Genomic DNA, 15,551 nt, shown 5'->3' on the forward strand with positions numbered 1-15,551 from the left:
TTCATCAAAAAGTGGGCCACTAAAATAGCATGCAGCTGTTACAGAATCAGGTAGCTGTGGGTGCTCTCCCGTGAGAGGACAGCGGTCTCCTGATAGGCCCGTCACGCACTGCCCCTCTGAACACCTCTGCATGTTTCAGGGTGAAGCCTGGGACACACGGGACACCGGGAAGGAGGGTGCAGAACAGGGAAGTCACTTTTTTGCTTCTGAATAGTTGTGGTATTTTATAAGCAGGTTAGTGCTTATAAGGAAAAGATTCTTAAAGGCATTTAGTACATCCCACACTGCCTTCCTCAGGCCCTATCATAGGAAAATAGACAGAAGTGCTGGTTAGGGAAACAGAGGCGGGGAGAGCCGTGGTAAATCTTCCTTGATCTGACAGGTCACTTCTCCACAGCAGAGTCTAGTGTGGTTCAGAGCTTGGACTTATTTCTTGAGCAAGTTGCTTATGGCTCCAGGCTTCAATGTCCTCAACTGTAAAATGAGGATGCTGTGATAAAATGAAATAAAATGTAGAAAGCATCACTTTGCACATGGCAGCCACCACCTGGCAGGCCTCCTGTAATCACTGGCTGTTGTTATCATTGTCTCCCACGTCTCACTTGTGCTTCTCCTCCACTCTAGTGTTCACTTGCCTGACCTCTCTAGAATGTGCACCCCTTGAAGGCAAGTTTTTAAAGTTCTTTTAATTGTTTTCTCCCCTGCTGACAAAAATAGTACATTCTTATGGGGCGGGGAGACTAAAAATCTGCCTTCATCTCAGTCTCTAAAGATAATCTTTGTAGATTGTGCTTTCCATCGATTCCTCTGGAATAGGAGTTGGGGCCACTCTAAGGCCCCTTTCTGTAAAGGGCCAACTAGTAAATATTTTGGGCTTTGCGGCCATCGGGTCTCTGTCACAACTACTCAACTTTGTCCTTACAGCAGGGAAGTAGCCATGGAGGACGCCTACACAAACGGGCGTGGTTGTGTGCCAACAACACTGTCTACAAAAACAGGCTGCGACCTGATTTGGCCCTGGGACCGTGGTTCACCGGCTCCTCATCTAGAATAGTGCTTGCTGTTCAGTAGAAGCACAATGTGAATCGTATATGTAATTTTACATTTTCTTATAGATAGACTAAAAAACAGTTTTTTAAAAAGTAAAATCAATTTCAATAATGTTTTATTTAACCCAATATATCCAAAATCTTGTCATTTCAACATGTAATCAAAATAAACAATTATTGAAACATTTTACATTCTTGTTTTCATACTAAGTCTGAAACTCGCTGCTGCAAGATGTACTTGCAGCACATCTCAATTTGGACCAGCCACGCTGCAGGCGTTCAGCAGCCACGTGCGGCTGGTAGACTGCCGTGCTGGACAGCTCAGTGGCAGAATCTAGACGGACTTTGTATGCACATAATTACATATATTAAAAAAACATAAATAGTATAATATACGTGCTTTTTTCACCGAATAATCTTTCTTGGCCATCTTTCCTTATCATTCCATAAAGATCAGCCCTTTTTTGGACACAGTATTCCATTGTTTCAATTTATCATAATCTATGTTATCAGTGCCCTATTGGTGGATATTTGTATTTTCCTAATTTTGAATTGTTATTTAAAGTAGTTCAGGGATTGTCCTTTTATATATAAGTGTTGGCACCTGCGGGTGAATATGTCTAGAATAAATTCTTGGGGGTTGAATTGCTGAGTCAAAGGCTGTGATGACTGTGAATAGTAAGTTTTCTGGGTATTCCAGCATGCTGGCACTCAATGGATAACTGTTACATGAGTGGATAAATAAGAATCTCACAGCACTGAAAGAGAAAGAGAGAAATAATACGGATTGAAGTGGGAACAATGAACTGCACCTGGAGGAGACAAGTCGAAACACCTGGGTTGGCAGTGAAGGGGCTTTATCAGTGTTCAGTTAAACTTCGAGCTCAGCCCAGTCCCTATCCTCTCAGAGAGTCCCCAGGCCCCGGGTCTCGGGCTGGGGCATTTGTGTAACTCTGGGAAGTTGTTCTCTACATCTGAAGGCCCAGGTGAGCCCCAGTCTCCCCTGAAGTTGGCAGATTTCTGGTTAAAGGTGGGGCGTAGTTAGAGGTGCTGCTCCCCGGGGGGACTGGGAAAACCCCTACTCTTCAGACCCGACAGGGTCCCGGGATTCTGGAGTCCCATCTGCAGAGGTCTCTGACGCCAAACCAGCTGCCCTTCTGGAAAGAGGAGGCTTTCTCCCCAGGCCAATCCGTCCCCACTGTGGCAAATGAGGTTCCACTCTCCAAGGCCAAGTCCAGGGATGGAAATCTGACTATGAAAACCTGAATTTATCTTGAGATCTTCCCTGTTCCTCCATTGCCTGAGAGTTCTCCCCTGGCCTGTCCTTCAAACCAGCAGCTCTGGTCACACTCACACCTGCCTGGCTCCAGCTGACCTCCCGCCCTACATCCTCCCTCTTCTCTAGTTCATCCAATCCTCCTCCCCACCACCAACTCGGTCCTAAAACCTGGCTTTTCTATAGCCCTCTGGAAGGCAGGGTCTGGCTGCTTCCTCCCCCACAGGCTGCCATAGTACCTGGCACATAATCGGCACTTAATAGGGGTCAGTTTGAGTGAAAGGACAAAATAATCACCAGACTTTCTAGCTTGCCATCCATGGCCGTCCACAGGACAAGCATTGATCAAGGGCCAACTATGTGCCAGGTGCCCTGTCAGGGGAAGGAGGGGGACAGGGTTTCTAAGTTCACAGAGCTGTGATCTCAGATCCTTTTCTGATCATATCTAACACTTCACAGCTCCCCAGAATCCCTGGACCATTCTGTACTGTTATTCACGCAAATATTTATTTGAGCACCTATTATGTGCTAGCATTATGCTAAATGCGGACTATCTAATTTATTCCTCACAAGAACCCTCCAAGGAAGGTAATACTGGCCCTATTTTACACACAGGAAGTGTGAGATTAGGTAACTCGCCCAAATCCACATCTGCCCGTTAGTGAGTGGGGCCAGCGTTCCACCCCAGGCCTGCTCCACTCACGTCCACCCCCTGTTCATCCTGGAGCTCCATGGCCTGGCAAGGAAGCATGTGAGTCTTCAGGGCTGAGGGCAGAGCCTTCCAGACCAGGTAACCCCAGGAGCCCAGTGGGAAATCACTGTGCATTTGGCTGCAGGGCTGTTCCATTTGGCTGGGGAACTGAGAAGAAGGATAGTGAGAGATGGGGCTGGAAGAGCCTGGAAGTAACTGATTTCAGAGTCCCCTGACCTAGGCCTCAGCACCTCTCACTGTAACTTGTGACGACGAACTCCTCTGACTTGATTGTCTTGCTGGTTTGCACATGCTCCTGAGGTGCCTAGGTGAGGAGCTTGTCCCAGCTGCCGCGGTTAGCGTGGGGCTGGGACTCGAATCTAAAGGTCCTAAGCTTACTTTCCAGGTTACATTGATTTTTATTTTTTGAAACAACGTGAAGGTCGGTGGTGTTTCTGCTCCTCAGGAGCCACATCAGAGGGGATTCTGCAGCATTTGTGAAGAAGTGGACACAGCTCTACCGTTCGGCCTTTGCCTTATATTCAAGTCCAGAGTCTCTACTTCCCTCCTGCTCCTGTGCTTCTCACAGCTGCCAAACCATCTCCCTCCCAAGGCCCTGCCTTCGGAGCAAGGAAAGAAAAACAAAAAGAAGTCATTTGAATAAAATAAGAGCTCAGAGATCCAGGCAAAATTATTGTAATCAGAACCACAGACCCTCCACTGGCCAGGAGGGGAAAATTTTGTCAAATAATAATGCTCACATTCTTCTCTCTTTTTCTCCCCCGTTCTGCTTTGAGCATGTAGTTTTCTGCCCTGACCATGTTTCAAATCTTGCCAGAGGCAGGGACACAGAGGGAAAACATTCCTGCCTGTAAACAGAAGGAAAAGTTTCATGGAAGAGGCTTGGAAGTTTGAGACTTACATTGGAATTGGCAGCAGGAAAATCCAACTCTCTGGAAATAATGACCCCAGCATGAGGTCACTCAGGAGATGCCGCCTCCTGCATGGCCGCCAAGTGTTGCCTCAGCCTCTTTTCTCCCAGCTTGAGGCCACAGAAGGACGGTTTGTTCATTTATTCAACAGTCAGCAGACCCTTACTATTTACAGGGTACCTGAAGAGACACTAATGACCTCTAGGCAGCAAGGAAGACAAAACGTATGCAGCAGTGACTGTGGGGCCACAGGGATGGTGACCGCGACCCCAGGGAACCTTTCACAGCCTCTGCTCTGCTGCTCTCCACCCAGCGTCCAGGGCTGAGGTCTCCTCAGCGAAGCCCCCCGATGAGAGCTAAATGCATCCCTGTACCTCCCGTTCTCTCACAGAGCACTCACCCACCGGCGAGTTTAGGTGTAATCAGCTGGTGACTCGGGGCCTGGATCCCCATCCCGCTAGAAGTGGAGGAAGGAGGGACAGTGCCGAAGACAGGGGACCGGCCAGTCAATGTGAGCTGTTACTATGCAGAGCTACTTTCCGGATCCAGACCAGTCACCTGCTCCTCCCGCCCTGCGTCCAGACGCCGTGACCACAGCGTCTCTTCCTCTCTCTTGCTCAGTGACCGGGATGCTGGCCCCCTTTCCCCACCTCACAGGCAGGGAGGAGGTCCGATAATGGCCCACCCACATTCTTCTGGGTATGTCTGCTGGGAAACCTCTGCTGCTGCGTTCCCTCTCCAGAGCATTAGGGCTCCTCTTCTCCAGATGAGGAAGCTGGGACCCCAAGTGACTGATTTGCCCAAAGACAAAGAGCTGGTTTGAGGCTGAGGTCTTCCAAACCACAGTCCACGGCATCTGCTGCTCTAAAATGCCAAGTCCTCCTCATTCCAGCCGGACCTGTTTGCCCCAACTCCATTTCGTCCTGGCAGTGGATCATGAAGCCCTGAGTAGGAGTGCAGACAACCGGCAACTTGAATCCAGCAATTCCGCTCCTAGATATTTGCCAGAGAGAGAGAAGCCATATGCCCTCAAGGCGTGGACATGAATTTTTTTGCATCTTTATTCATAATAATCAAAAACTGAAAACAGCCCAGGTGTCCAACGACAGATGACTACATAAACTGTGGAAGGTCTGTGCAAGGAATATTACTCATCAACAAAAAGGAACAAATTATGGGTAAATGTAACAACATGGATGAATTTCACAGACATTATGCTGAATGCAAGAAGCCAGACACAAGAGTACCTACTGTATGATTCTGCTTATATGAAGTTGTTTTTGTTGTGTGAGCGTGTGAGGAAGATCAGCCCTGAGCTAACGTCTGTTGCCAATCCTCCTCTTTTTGCTGAGGAAGACTGGCCCTGGGTTAACATCTGTGCTCATCTTCCTCCACTTTATATGGGACGCCGCCACAGCATGGCCTGACAAGCAGTGCATTGGTGCACGCCCAGGATCCGAACCTGGGCCACCAGCAGTGGAGCACGAGCACTTAACCGCTACGCCACGGGGCCGGCCCCCCTATATGAAGTTCTTGAACAGGCAAAACAGGAAATCAGATCAGTGTCTGCTTGCAGGGACTGGAAGGATGGGGGATGGGAGGAGTTTGTGGGGAAAGGATTAGCTGGGAAGGAGCATGAGGGGACTTTTTGGGGTGATGAAAATATTCTATATCTTGATGGGGGTGTGGATTACATGGGTGTGTGCATTTGTTCGACTGCTCAATCTGTATACTTAGGAGCTGTGCGCTTCAATGCTGTAAATTGTATCTAAATTTCAAAAATAGAAAAAAAGGTAGTACATGACTGTTGCAAAACTTTATACAGAAGTAACGAAGTAAGCAAAAATTATTATTTTCCTACATCCAAATGTCATACCTCTGAGCTAACCGCTGTTCATTATTTCATGCAATAACCTTCCAGAGACTCTTCCTAGGGGAAGACGTCCACATAACGGGCTCCCCCATCCACCGGCCATAATCTGCTCCAGGACCACTCGGAGAGCTAACAGAAGGCTTTTCATTTCTTGCAACCACATTTCTGAGCATCAACCAGTTCCTGTTTGCATGTCAAATATTGGTTGTTTTTCCATGTTTGACTGCTGAGGGAGATTTTGTGGCTACCACTAAGGGATAACAGAATGCTTGGGTGACACCATATTTTTCTGAATGGTTTTCCTCTTAAGGGAGCTACATCCTCCCACCCTTCTCTTCCCAGGGGCTTGTCTCCTCATCCCTGCCTCTCTCTTCTTGACATCTAAGGTGAAGCTGTTTCATTCTCATTGCCTTTTTTCCATTTCAACTGTGCACAATGCGTCACCTTCATGGGCTTGAGCCCTCCTGAGGTGTGTGGAGAAAGCGCTGACCTCTCACAGGCTAGATCACCAAAGACATTCCCTATGACTCTGTTACTATCTATTGAATGAGAAAATACATGGAAAGGAAAAGCTACTATTAATTAAATGTAATGTCTTTAAATGGATTTGCATTTTATTAGCTATGACAGTATCTACGTGCGCTAAAATAATAACAGCAGCTACTATCAATTATGTACTTATCATGAGCCAGCTATTTTGCTAAGTGTCCACATGCATTATCTGTAATCCATCCCACAACGCTACAGAGTGGAAACCATTGTCATTCTCATTGTATAGAGGAGGAAACTAAGGCTCAGAGAAGTTCAGTAACCTGCCCAAGCTCACACTGATGGGCAGGGGTGGCCTGAGAACTCAGCCTGACAGGCATGAAGGATTGAGTGCCACTGGATCTTGCTTCTTTTGTTTACTTATTCTGTGGATGATATTTGCCAGCCTATGAGTCCTCCAGCCCCAACCTAAACTCAGGCCTGGTAGGAATCTGAGGCCACCAGGAGGGAGTCACTCATGTGGGTGCTGAGCCCTCAGCTTAGAGTCGAGCTTCAACTTGTTCACCAGCACAGGACCTCCTAAATCCAGCCTTATTCTTTTCATATCTCTCAACCCCAGGCTCCTGTTGCTTGAGTTTGCCTCTGCTTGGTCTGGCTTGTCCCAGTGTCCCCAGAGGCTGAGGGGTTAACAGTTGAAAACCTGTTTGCAGACCATTAGAAACAATAATCACCTTGCCCAGTAACCTGATCTACCTCAAAAGAAGTGTCTTGATTTTAGCAAACAGTGTAAGTGGCCTCTGTGTAAAGCAGAGGGGTGGAGCGGGCTCGCCTGAACTGCATTCTTACACGCAGTCGGAACTGCGTGGTGATCAAGCCAGGCCTAGGAGCCAATTCCAGAGCCTAGGCAGCCACGCTCACCCTTCTGGCTGCTTCTTCCCCGGGAATTCTGAAAAATCTCCCCTGTGTGGGGTGATCTGGTATAGCCCCCACATGGCTGCTTTCCCTGCCCAGCCAGGGGGAGCGAGTAACTCTCTATCTGATGTCCACTTGACCAAGGACGTGGACTGAATCCTCGCTGTGTGCTCACACGCACCGTCTTCTTTCATGCTCACCACTAAGCGCTGTTGCTAGTGTGCCTCCCATTTCACAGGGGAGAAAGAGGAGACTTAGAGACAGCTGTGTGTGGGAGCCAGCGCTGACTGTTAAACTTTTAGGAATTTGGCAAGCTAGTGGTTAAACTCGGCCATTATTAACAATTAAATACATAAACTTATAATTAAGTAAATTATATTAAAAACAAAGGTAATAAATACTCAAAATTCATCACTTCCTAATTGTGTTTTACGTTTCCCTAGATTCCGTGCCTCGGAGGTTGTGTCCACAGTACTGTATCTGTTGTAACATTGTGTCTATCGCACTCTCCATTTTGTAAGATCATGTTGGTAGCTTGAAATCCGCCGTGGTGGGGGTATTTACACCACAGAAACTGGCAAATGTACAAATCAGGGCTTGTGTTTTTTTCCCTAAGAGCTGGTTGTTAGACATTTACCAGTCCCCCTGTGCTGAGAGAGGTTTACTCACTGGGCAAGGTCACAAGGCTTGGAGAGGAGCCAAGCGTGCAGCTGGGACCTTATACCGCGATCCTCTACCACTTAAGAAATAAGAAGGGGCTTCAACACGTTAATTGCAAGGAAATAAAAGAGTTGAAGGAGGGTAAATGATTAAAGATTAAGAGAGACTTACAGACATATCATGCAATCACAATATGTGCACCTTATTTGGATCCTGATTAAAATAAACTAAAAAAATTATGACATTTGAGGCATTTGGAAATTTGAGTACTTACTAGATATTTGATGATATTAATGAATTATCATGAATATTTCAGAGGAAACGATATGCTGTCCGAGACTGGCTTTAATAAAAATGCCAGAAGGAAATCATGAATGGGTGTAGAGCGGTGGTTCCCAGTGTGGTTGCCTGACCAGCAGACCAGCAACACCTGGGAGCTGGAGATGCAGATTCTCAGGTCCCAGCTCAGATCTGCTGAATCAGAAACTCTGAGGGGAGGGCCCACAGTCTGTGTTTTAACCAGCCCCCAGGTGATTCTGACGCACTCAGGTTTGAGAACCTCTGAGTAAGATGCAACAGGATTCACCACGAGTTGGCTGTTGAGGCTGGGTGGGGGTTCACAGCTGTTTGAAATTTTCTATAATAAACAGTTAAAAAATGATTAAGCACACTGGAAGAGGGGCGTGTTGGTGTGACGGGAGGGTGGGAGCTGGATGGCCTCTGGGTGTGGAGTGAGACAATGGATTCTCTTGAATGTCGTTCACAAGCCCTGTATTGGTGCGTCTTTATTGTCTTTTGAATTAAAAATCCAGGTTAACTGCTGCCTTAGCAGGACTTTAACAGGCAAGCTCTTCTCTGCTTGGCCAGCCCCAACTCCTCAGGTGTCTCTGTTCAACTCCACCTCTTCATCTGAGGCCCTAGTTTTAATAAGGGTTGTTCCTGAATCCTCAAATCTCTTGGAGAAGCAACTATTTTAATTTTCAACTTCCACCTACGCTGTGTGACTGTAAATAGCCACCCGCTAGACCTGCTTTATCAACTGCAGACGTGATGCAATTAATTAACTTGATGCAGCCGCTTGCCACACAAGCTGCTTACCTTCAGCCCATTGTAGTTCTGGTTTACTTAGCAGATACCGCCTCTGGAGGGGCCGGCCCGGGCAGAGGAATTCATTAGTTGGTGTTTGCAGAGTGACAGGAAACCTGAAAAAGCATTAGGTGAGTTTTTATTTTTATTTATCGACTTTTTGTTTAAAAGGGACTGAAAAAGGGCCTGAACCCACTTCCAGGTTGTGTTGTTCATCGTCCTGCGGTTGGCAGATTGTCAGTTCCCCTCCGTCTCTAAACTACACCCCTCAGCGCATTTTTTCTCTCTCTCATTTCCGCTATTTCTCCCAACTGGAAAACTCTTTGGATTTTGTCCCAGAGGACGGGAAGGTCTGTCTGCCCGTCACATGGGATATTGAAGGGTTTTCAGTCTTTTTGGTTTAAATGCCAAACGCAATGTTTGTCCTCCCACCGCCTCCAGGAGCCGGCCTTCCTTCTGTCCATCCTCTCCACTTCCCTCCCTCCCTCGTCTCTCTTTTTTTTTTTTTAATTTAATTAATTAATTAATTTTTTCCCCCAAAGCCCCAGTAGATAGCTGTACCTCATAGTTGCACATCCTTCTAGTTGCGGTATGTGGGACGCGGTCTCAGCATGGCCAGAAAAGCGGTGCGTCGGTGCGCGCCCGGGATCCGAACCTGGGCCACCAGCATTGGAGCGCGCACACTTAACTGCTAAGCCACAGGGCCGGCCCCCTTGTCTCTTAAAAACAGTCCTCCTGAGACTTTGGCAAGACATCGCAAGGAAATCCTTTCTAGAAACTGTACTTCCCAAAACTCTGGGGAGGGGAGAAGAAAAGGAGTGGCCATCTTCTCGTAGAGAAGGAAGGAAAGACAGAGTAGGGAAAAGAACATTTTTGGGGTGGGGGGACGACATTTGAACTCTGCCTCATCTTTTCAAATGTTGCCCCTAGAACAGGATTTCTTAAGTGGCTCTACATGGCCCTGAAGGTAAAATGCAGATTTCAGGGCTACATTCCAACCCAACTGAATCACAATGTCTGGGATGTCCTCTGGGAATCTGCATTTTTAACGAGCTGCTCAGAAAGTCTGGATGCCCACTGAGGTCTGAGAACCACAGGTCCAGGGGAAGGCCCCGGATCCTGTTGACTGAAATCCCCCTAAGCGCCAGCCACAGCGTGCAGCAGAGTAGCTTTGGCTCCCTCTTTGAAAGGCCTGCCTCCAGGCCCCTTTTAAAGAAGTGAGACTTCACTGTTTTATGTTAATGGTATTTACTGGGTGTTTAATACCCACCAGACGCTTTACAATCCTCACAACCCCCCCGCAATCTGCATTCTTGTCGTACCCATTTTACAAATGAGGAGACTGATGCTTGGGGAGGTCAAATAGTTTGCCCACATCACGCCAATGAAATGTGTACTTAGACTCTGACATGTCTGCTCAAGGCTGAGCTGTTACCTCCTGGCCTTTCAGAGTAGAACTGTGCTGGGCGGATTTTCCACACCAAAAACTGAAACTCATGATTTCACAGATATGCTTTTATTTTTACAGACAACGGTTCATAATACTTGCAGCCTGGATGGTCTCCTTATACCCTGGGCTGTGTTATCCTGTTTTTCACTCTGTAGGATGTTACTAAGTCAGACAGGCCAGTCCTCGACCTGGTTTGCCAAACCCACTGGGCAGGAGACCCCAGCCTTCCTCCTCTGGTTTTGGGGGAATTAGGGATCTATTTTAAAATTATTCAACAATAAAGATAAATCGGAAGTTTGCATCTACCCCTATTCTCCGCCTCAGAAGCAGCTTTTGTGGCCAGTTTGGGGGTTTTCATGGAGACATTTCTGTCTGTGGTTTTACACATACAAAGCATTTCTTTTCCTTAAAATAAATAGGAAAATAGTGTATTTATCAACCTTGCAATCGATCTTTTTCACGTAATCATTTATCTTAGACCTCCTTCTTTCTTTTTTTCTTTGCATTTTTAATAGTAAAGGCGCACTAGAGAAGTTCAGTGATGAGAGAGGAAGGAAGAATATTCCTTAAGCATAATTAAAGATGAAAAAGATTGATAGTTATTTTGGAATCCAAGTATGGAAATACTTTTTTTTTATTGTGGTTAAATACCCAGTACATAAAACTGACCACTTTAACCATTTTTAAGTGTATGTAATGTCAGCGACTTTAAGTACATTTACAGTGTTGTGAAACCATCACCACCATCCATCTCCAGAACTTTTTCATCTTCCCCAACTGAACTCTGTCCCCATGAAGCACCAGCTCCCCTTCCCCCTCCGCCAGCCCCTGGCAACCACCATTCTCCTTTCTGTCTCTGTGAATTTGAGTCCTCTAGGGACCTCATATGAGTGGAATGATACCGTTTTTGTCCTCTTGTGTCTGGCTTATTGCACTTAGCATCACGTCTTCAAGGTTCATCCACATTGTAGCATGCGTCAGAATTTCCTTCGTTTTTAAGGCTGAATATGTGTGGATGGACCACATTTTGTTTATTTGTTCATCCGTTGATGGACACTTGGGTTGTTTCTACCTTTTGGCTGTTGTGAATAAAGCTCCTATGAACATGGGTGTGCAAAGATTTGTTTGAGTCCTTGCTCTCAGTTCTTTTGGGTGTGTATGCAGATGTGGAATTGCTGGATCATATGGAAATTCTATGTTAACTGTTTTTTTTTTTTTTAACTACTACATAATATTCCATTGTATCTTTCATGTGTTTATTGGTAATTTAAGTTCTCTTTTCTGTAAACTGCCAATCATCTGGTATGATTTTTAGTGGGATTTTAGATGATCTTTATATAATCTGGATATTCTTTATCTGTTATATACCTGGCAAATTAAAAACAAGTTTCTACATCATTCCAGATCCAAGCACTTGTCCTTTTCTTTCTGATTATTTAAGGAATATTTATTGATGAGAATTTTTATTATCACAAACTAAGACCTCACAGAGAGGCAGCATGTGTAGCAGCATAGGGCCTGCCTCCTGGTAGGTGAGTGAACATAAATGTTCACTGAATGACTAAAGGACTTTGGGACAGTGCATGGTTTCATTAGTGATTCTTTTTTACATTCTTACTGTGATCAGTCAAATCCAGAAACTAAGTTAAACTCTTTCTGATGCCTCTCAGCACTCTTTCCCTAAGGTTAACCTGTTCAGTCTCAGAAAAAAAAATAAGCCAAATTGCTATGGAAATAGTAGATAATTCAAGTTTCTGCTATTTGCAAAACACTGCAGGGAAACCTTACTGCAATGGGCTTTGTCAAAATGAGAATAGTCAGTGATCAAACAGCTCGCAGATTAGAAAGGAAAAGACTGGAAAGGGAGTGGTGGGTCCAGCTCAGTCTTCCTTCCTCTTCCCCAGCTGCCATTATTAAGGCTCAATATATACCAAATGATTTGCTGAACTCTGTACATCTGTTATTTAATCTTCATCTTAATCTTGCAAGGGAGCCATTACCATCCCCGCTTGATGGGTGTGGACGGCTTGTGAAGGCTAGGTCACTTGCTGAAGGGCACACAGCTCCTGGTAAATAGTGGAGCTGGGCCGTCATCCCTGTCCCTTTGGTGGCAGGCGCTGAAATCTTCCTCACCATTATCTTGTTCTGTGTCCCTGTACCCCAACGCTGGATCAGGGTTACTAGCAGGAGCCATGACCAGGAGTGAGTGACTTTGCCTGTGTATATGTGTGGGAGGGGGCAGGAAGGGAATCATGTGGTTTTGCTGGGTGCCCCATGGTTGGGTGTGGGGACGCAGGCTGGAGTGACTGGGTGTCCTTGAACCTCCGAGGTCCACAGCTTCACTGGCTGAGCCCCTCCTCCTGGGACTGATTCCCTGAGGCGCTGCTGGGCCCTGGGGCTGGAGGAGCCTCCTAGGGCCAGCATGAAGGCTCCAATCTGTGTCCGTTGGGAATGGCTGTGTTCACTGTGTCGGTGACGTTGCCTCCGACTGTGGCCACAGAGATCTCTACCTTTTCCAACTGACCACACAGGGAGTTTGCAACCCATTACTCAATCAGACTTATATTTGTCCTTGTATTGCTCCCTAAACTTTGTTCCTTGTCACACCAGACAAATAGTGACACCTCTGGGGGCTGGCTTACGTTTTTTTTACACAACTCCTCTTAAATACCGCACTAGACCCAAATATTGACTCAGTATATTTTTAGTGGACAACCATTTCAGAGCCTCTGTAACTTTAGAGTTGGCTGAGGATAATTAGCATGACTAGCTTCTCGGGAGAAGAAAGATCAGGAGGAACCCCTCAAATTGAATTTTATACTTCTGGAAAGAATGCTGTGTACTTGTTTTTAAATGCAATCAGCAGAACTTTAAGGGGAAAAACCCCATAGTTTCAGGTCTCATTTACCTCCTTTTCATCCTAACTTCCCAGTTTTAGGTATAGCTAATTTTCCAGAATTGCCTGCTCCGGGGCCTGTGAAAATAGGGAGTGCCCCCAGGGAACCTGAGGTGGGGCGGTGGCAGCAAAGGTGAGGGGAAAGACCCACATTTTACTTGGATGCCTGAGAATTAATCTATCCTTTTGATGATAATTTAAAATAGCATTTGGAATTATAATTCAAATCCTATAGGTGTTTTCTCTTTTCTCCAAGTTTGTGGATCATTTTAAATACAAAGAAATGAGGGGTTACTCCCTTTTGATTTGCATGGGCCGTCCTGATGGATTTGTTGCAATTTCCGCTCACCTGGCTGCTCTGTCTTTGAAATCGTTGTCAGGTCGCCTCCTGTTCCTGCGTCAGGTACCGAAGTCCTCACCGAGGAACAATGCGCCTTGAAAACAGAATCCTCTCTCCCTCCCTGCTTCACTCCAAGTCGTAACAACTCCGCACCCAGTGGCATCCGCTGGTGTCCTGCCCGGAACCATAGTCCTGGCCTCACGGCCGTGGAGCACTACAATTACGTTAATTGGAGTCCTCTGTCACCTTTGGAGGAAAGGAATGCAGATGCCTCATTGCCCGTGGGGATCATGGTAGAAACACTTGACTCTGACAGGTGTTCCCTCCTGGTGTGGAAGCCTTTTTTCCTCATTTCACAGGTAAGACCAAGTGTGTCTACATCAGGGAGCCCCACACTGTGGTCCTCAGCAGAATGTGTTAGAGAGAGGTTGCTGGCTTCAATTGAGGAAGACAAAAAAGACTGTTTGCCCTGCAATTGAAATCTTTCTCCTCAGGAGGTGCTCAAAGGCTTGTCATCTTTGTGGAGGTCTTTCTGAAGCAACCAGGTCTGTGAGCAGACTGGCTCCCCAGCCCACGGCATGGATCGGTGATGTCCTGGAAGGCTGTGCTGTCCAACGTGGGAGGCTCGAGCCACATTTAAATTAATTAAAATGAAGTCAAATGAAAGGGTCAGTTCCTCACTAGCAGCAGCTACGATGTTTCCAGCGCTCAGCAGCACGTGGGGCGAGTAGACAGTGTGGCCACAGAGAGTTCTACCTGACGGCCTTACTCTTAGGCGCACCACTCACCAGAGGTACTTCGCTGTCCCAGACAGCGGTGGCCTGCACGGTGGCCCTGAGGGGCCAGGCGAGGCTGGAGTGAGGACTCAGTCACCATCCATCTGCACGCAGAACCCTGGTGTGGTCACGAGAGAGAAAACAGTGATGCTGTCAGCAAACGCAGCACTTGGCTCAGTGTCACTGAACCCGGAACCCTGGTTCTGTGTGGGACACACTTTCTGCTGCCTTGGAATTCAGAGCCTAAAAGATAAGGTGGGAAATAAATTATCAGAACCTGTAATCAGCTGACAAGTGGACATTTGCCAAGGGCAATAAATTATTTGGATGGAGGATCAGGGAAGATCCTAAGAAGGGGACTTGTAAGCTGGGTTTGGATGGGTGACAAGGAGCTCAGCAAATAGACGTGGCAGCAGGAGAATGTTCAGAATAGAATGAACTGCAAAAAACTGTGGGGAACTGTAAGAGGCCTGGTGTAGAGGGCTGTGAAGTGGGAGGAAGGGAGGCAGGACCAGCCACCACAGTTCTGGGGCCGCTCATTCAAAAATGATTCAGAATTTCAAGACGGCAACGGCTGAGCCTGAAATCAAGCCTGGGGCCCCATGCACACGTAGAGGCCGCAGCCCTCGAGGCCATCCTGGTGCAGGAGCCCAATTTAAAGAGAAAGAATGACCATGTCCCCAGGGCTTTGGGGGTCATGCTTGGACTTGGGCTCTGCCTCGAAGTCGACCAAGCCCAGCAGAGATTCTTGAGCCAGGGTGAGGCAAGGCCAGGCTTGTGTTTGACAAAGACTATGTTGGGGCCGTGCCGGAGGCCCTGAGGGGGAAGGCTGGTTAGGAAGCCACTGAATCAGCCTCTAGAGAGAGGATGAGCACTGGAGAGTGGCAGCAGGACAGAGGAGACAGGACCAGAAGGATCTGCCGGTGGTGAACTTGATCACAGCACAGGGACTGGCTGGTGTGGGGTGTGGGTGTGGACGTGAACTCCTGGACTCACCGTCTTTAGGCGGCAGGTCTCTGTGCTGTGGTCGCGCTGGGCTGCCTCCCTCCGAGGTCTCTTGTGCCTTTCTCTGCTGGTTCTGGAGCCTTTGGGTTCCCACCCCCCGCCCAGAGCACAGGCTG

General features: G+C 47.2%; 1 long non-coding RNA gene across 1 annotated transcript; it reads right to left on the minus strand.

Moving 5' to 3' along the window:
* Positions 1 to 1,168: 1,168 nt before the first annotated feature.
* Positions 1,169 to 10,090, minus strand: LOC147916368 (uncharacterized). Its single transcript, XR_015553275.1, has 3 exons — positions 9,530 to 10,090; positions 8,981 to 9,084; positions 1,169 to 4,941 (listed from the first exon to the last, which is right to left on the minus strand). It is a non-coding gene; the product is annotated as an uncharacterized LOC147916368 (long non-coding RNA).
* Between the last annotated feature and the right edge of the window lie 5,461 nt (positions 10,091 to 15,551).

This window comes from Ceratotherium simum, chromosome 9 (assembly GCF_057802395.1).
Source record: "Ceratotherium simum simum isolate JZ-2026a chromosome 9, ASM5780239v1, whole genome shotgun sequence".
In the NCBI taxonomy this organism is placed as follows: Eukaryota; Metazoa; Chordata; class Mammalia; order Perissodactyla; family Rhinocerotidae; genus Ceratotherium; species Ceratotherium simum.